Below are 6,000 nucleotides of genomic sequence, written 5' to 3'. Positions count from 1 at the left end.
AATGGAGAGACTGATAAAGACAAATACAATCGTTTTGTGTGTGTGTGTGTGTGTGTGTGTGTGTGTGTGTGTGTGTGTGTGTGTGTGTGTGTGTGTGTGTGTGTTTTTGGGATACACGCTTTCATAGTGTGTATACGGGAGGCTGACATTATAAGCTTCGCTTAATAATCAGCCCAGTAAGTTAGTGCAGACCTTCCCCCAGATGTGTTTGTATTTTTCTTTTTGCAGGGAGACAGGAGCTGACATTTACATGAGCTGAAAAAGCAGATTTAATGCATTCACTTTCTATACCCTTATTGTATATCAAGGCTGCTTTCTGTCTCAGGGGGTCAAAAATGAAATTATATTAACTTTGCCTTTTTTTCCTCCCCTCTGCCTTTGGTTTGTTCTTCCCTTCTCCTTCTCTGATTTCAATCTCTTTGGCACAGCTGACTGACAGCCTCTGCTTTCACTGCATGTCACAGTGGTTGAAATCTCACTGAGGGGCTCGATGCAGATAAGCAGTGAAGATGTGGATAAGCAGTGACAGAGCTGGGGCTCAGATAGGCAGAAGAGAGAGGGGAAAGGAAAGATGAAAAATGTTTCTATATGTATCCAAGATGCACAAATACACAAAAGATACCTGTGTCTTTAATGGAATTTGCAGGAAATCTTGTATCACACTTCAACAGCCAAAGAATTTAGTTAAACAAATCAGACCTAGACCAGCAGAACAATTCAATTATTCTACGTGGCTTTAATAAATGTTTGATATGCATTACATGGGAACTTTCTCATTCAAATTTTACGATTTAACAGTTGGGGCTTTTCCCATTAATTCTCGACACACAAAGTTACAATTTGCACTGTGGGCGTTTATTAAATAAATATGAAAAAGTCTAACAAAATTATAGTAGGAGCAGGTTATGGTGGAGATTAGCGCACATGAGTAAAACAAAAGTTTCAACTACCGGTGCGTTTATAATACAAACTCCTGGCATGTGCGCACTGGGATCTGGCAGATGGAGTATTTAATTCTTTGGTTTAATAGATTTTTCCGCCTTTTTGGAAATATGGAAATGTCCTTGCTCCTTTGCAGACTTTTCCACATGGTGTAAGCAAATCTCTCTGTTTGTCCTGCTCTCCCTGTTGATGAGATTCTGAGTCTTCTGTAATTTCTATAGACATCCATAATGATTTCCAACTGGCAGATTTACAAACAGTAGCATCTGGAGACTTTACTTAAGGGTGGCTTTAGCTGTCTGTTCAAAACTCTTTTAAAATTCAAGGATTACCACCCTCTGGGATTTTGGTACATGACTATCCATACCTTCTGCCTTACTGGCTTCACGTAGTGGTGACAAACAATATTTCTCTGGAGAAATGATGTGTGTCATGCAAAAACAGAAAATAAAGCAACACCATGTCAGCAGTTTTTCAGCCACTGTACTCACACAAGGAAAACACTGAGAAGTATAAAACATAATAAAATAAAATCTCTAACATTAATATATAGATCAAATCAAACCTTCACCAACAGTGTATGTCATTCTCCATCAGAAACCTCCAGTAAGGATCTTAGTTAGCACTTATCTGTGCAGATAGTTTGAATGAGGAGCTCCAAAATAACCATTTTCATTAGAGATGTATGCAGATTGCTGTTATTGTGCATGAATAATGTACTGAGACGTCCGTCAATAAGATCTTTTGTAGCTTCCTAACATCAGAATGTTCTTGCAGAGAATTAGTTTTAAATATTTTCCATCACGGTCTTAGTTTACTTTCTCATTAATGTGAAAGTGACTGCAGAGATACAGACAGGAAATGAGAGCGAGGGGAGGACATACAACAAAGATCAAACCACTCCAGTGCTGTGGTTTTGTTTTCACTGTACACAGGCAGAGAAAAACACACTTAAGTCTAATTAAAACTCAAAAATGTTTATGTGAAATTCATGTATTTACATACAAATATGATGTTTAACATGTGAAATGTCTAAAAAAAAAACATGTGACTTGCCTACAAGTGAAATTCTGTTGCACAAATATATTTCACGCTTGATATAGGTCATGTTTACACATGCAGAATAAATAGAATATATAGAAATCACACATATATGTGACAGATTTATCATGTGGTTTCCAACGTGTGAAACACAGGAGAAATTTGTTTCACATGTGATAAATTTGCACATGCTTTTGTTCACCTCGTCAAATGACAATGGATGGCATTTGCACTAATGTAGGCCAGATGTGGGTGGAATGTTTGTACACTGTTCTCCACGAACGAGAGCAGAAGTGTGTGATTTTTGTTAGGATTCAATTGTTGGAGTGCAGCAGCTGGTCAAATGCTATTTGAAGGTCAGTGAACTTTTATACCTTCCTGCCCAACATAGGTGAAAAACAATGTATTAAGAGCATTAAGTAAAATGTATGCAGTTTCGATATATAGATGGGATGTCTCTCTTTAGGAAATGATTCCAGCTTTGAGAATATTTGACCAATAGTTGTTCACGATGCTGCCAAATCAAATATTTTGTATTAATGGGGTCATTTACATAAAAAAGTAGCTACTACATCAATTTAAAATGGTCAAAACAGCCACCAACATGTTATAAAAGAACCAATAAACCAATAAAAGAAATAAACAAACAAGTGGTTGTGCTTTAAGAAAAGTAAAATACAGTTTAGTGGTAATCAGTGGGATGTACATGTTGTTTTTCCACATGTTGGGAGAATGAAAGCCCACTCATCATCGTGCCAATTACTTGCATGATGGCTTTCAGCTGCTCCACTGTTGTGGAGTGCAGGTTAGACTGCAGCAGCCACTAAATGAAAAGAGATACTTCAAGTCTCCTGAACGAAACGGATAGAAACAAACCACCTCAATGCTTTATAGTCAGTGTGCTTGCAAACGTGTGAGGAACATGTTAATCTGAACCCAGGTAAACAGCAGTGCTGCGGGATAGTTGCGATGATGTGTTTTTCAATCATTTGGGCTTTTTGCTGCATTTAATAGTTGACTTTTACTTGTAATGTTATTGTTACTGAACACAAAATTATGTCTATTGGATAAATAACAATATAATATGACTGTCAGTTATTGTTCGGTTCATATCATTTATTCACTTTATTTTGGACCACAAAAATAAGAAATATAATAGCTTTAAAATATCCATATCAAATGGAGCTGACAGGATGGACAAATCACTCCTGCAGAGTTGCCACATGTATGATGTACATGCACATATTGGTGGGATTTATATATTTTTGTATGTTATTCACCACCTTGTAGAATCACAGAGATAAAGAAAATCCTCATCACTGCCTGATATGTGAGTGCTAACAACCACAGTATAGACACATGTTGACATGTTGATCAAACTTTGTTTGCAACGTGTGGCATACACACAGCCAGTTGTAGGATGTAACTTACTCAAGTACAGCACTGTACTGTACAGTACAATTTTGAGGTTTGTATATTTTTTTAATCACTTTATACCTTACTCTGTTTATTTTACAGCTTCAGATACTTTTCACATTCACATTTTTAAGCCAGCCGACAATTGAAATGAGCCCTACTAACACTAGCAGCAACTTTAAAGTAATGTACACATTAATAATTAAAATCCAATAATGTTATATATATTATTCTAAAATGGGCCATTCTGTATAATGAGTACTTTTACTTTTGGTGCATTAAGTATATTGTAAGAGCCACGTAAGCCATGTAGTTTTATTTTGTTAATGCTGTCATGCAATGTCAGTGCACATGTGCACTGAGAAATATGTTTTTTGGTGGTATAAGGAGTGTCTTGGAAGTCTACTTAGGTGTAAAAAAATAAAATAAGTTCCTCAGTTGACTAGGTGGCCAAGGCACTTGGGCCTTTGGTAAACGGCCACTACATATATATAATGCACAACGTTTACTTGTAACAGAGTATTTCTGCACTGTACTACACTGTGCTACTTTTATTTAATATCTTAGTATTTCTTCCACCACTGGATACAGGGGTGATTACTAAACCCTCACAGACCTTAACATTATTCATGCACAGAGTGTTACCCTGATCATTTGATGCTCCCAACGATCCATAGCATAACCACTAAAATAAACTTTTTGACCTCACTGCTTACATTAAGCATCACCACGGCAGAAGCAGAACACAGGAAATACTCATTTACACCTTTATACGTCATTACATTACTGTTTGGGGGCTTAAATCTGATGTGATATCAGCTCTATAATGAGAGCTTATACTCATTAAAGACCAAAGCTGCAGGGAGAAAGTGTAACCAAATTATAAAATGACTCATCATAAGATGATGAAAAACACGTGTAATCTGTGCCCGGACGAGTTAACTATATATACAGGTTATATAAGAACCTTGCCAGACCCCATTACTGACATGATAAAAAGAATCAACTCTATCTTATGCTCTACGATCATCTGCATGATCTGACACATCATATGAAACAAGTAGATATTTGGGTCTTCTTCAAACCCTTTTTTCCCACAGTCAATCAAAAGCTTTAGTGGGATAGAAGAAATATATGAAAATTGTGGCATTGACTATCTGAGCTGGGCGCATGCTTCTCAGAATTCTTAATTTATACTGTTTTTACTCTTTGGCAGGGCGTAACAGCACTGATATCGAGATCAGGCAGAATATCATGAAATCAAAGCCTGTAGCCCACTGGCCATACTGTTGACTTTCTTTGGATAGCTTTGGACTCGTCTGGCCTCATTTTTTGTATCCTCAGAGAAGTCAACATCATCAGTAGGAAGACAGATTCTAAAATGAATTGATCCTCAATTAACTTCATTTCACTGAAAAAAATAGTGTTTAAATGTAGCATTGGTACATTTTAAAGTTCAAACAAGGCTCAAAGACACCTCCATCACTGTAGCGTTGAGTTCAGCTGCAGGTTCAAGTGAACGGATTTAAATTGTTGAATTATTGAGTTCTCAGCCCACAATAAGTGGCGTGGGCGACATGATTTTAGAAATTGTGATTTAATGCTTATTGCAGTTACTGCCTAAAGTTTTTATGTACTCAGTCTTGTACGGTTTAAAACTTTTTAATCGACGAATCATGTTTTTCTCAACACAGGTTGCCAATGATTTGTTTAAAGGTTGGTGTTTCAGTGGCCTGTCACCAGATATCATCAGTGGAATTTAGTAGTTGGTAGTAGTTATTTTATGTCCTAACATGCTGACAGTGTAACTTTTATATACCTCTCGTTTCTTTGGTGTAAATAAGCAGAATCCTTCCATTAAAAACTACAAATTAAAAAATATTTTCGCACCGGTGTGGATCAGTCATGGATGTGTGATATTCCACAGGAAAAAGTGCTGTGCAAGAAATAAAAGAGGGGAACTGATGATTGTTTTATTCACAGTCCAAACGCACACATGTAGTGTCTAGATCATAATCAAGCAATGTTACTACATATGTTTGTTGGTGCACTGTGCTGTAAGGCTATGAGTAGTCATGAGCTTCTGCCATTAATGCTGGAAAAAGAAGCAATTTGTGGAGCCGCCTGTGATGGTCTGCAGCACCAGCCGAAGGTCACACGAAAGCATCATGCACGTTCTGTAACCTGTAAGTTCAAAACAACAAGTAACAGACAAAAAAGAGTGGCTCAGTCCATTAGTGGGAATGCAGAGTATAATGTGTTCGGCTGAGTGTGTTGCTGTGATCAAGCAAACAACACGGACCCACAGATTCACGTCTTCTCAGCCTTCATGCTGCTGTTTCACAATTCCCAAAGAAATGTCATGCTCCACGGGGGAGACTTTCTCTTTCAGAGCAGTAAGCAGAAGGTGTGACATGCTTTAAGATCAATTTCTCAAGTGTACAGGAGTGCCTATCAAATCTCTGCTTGTTTTAGTCTTACCATACCAGTTTATCTTTTTTGTTTGTGACAGTTGTTTCCACATATTAACATAGACAGGTACAAATGTTGATTCAACACTTGTCATAGGTGTGAAGTTACTAACGATCGAAAGACTCATTG

This window comes from Larimichthys crocea, chromosome X, assembly GCF_000972845.2.
Source record: "Larimichthys crocea isolate SSNF chromosome X, L_crocea_2.0, whole genome shotgun sequence".
In the NCBI taxonomy this organism is placed as follows: Eukaryota; Metazoa; Chordata; class Actinopteri; family Sciaenidae; genus Larimichthys; species Larimichthys crocea.
Note: the sequence above shows the minus strand (reverse complement) of the source record.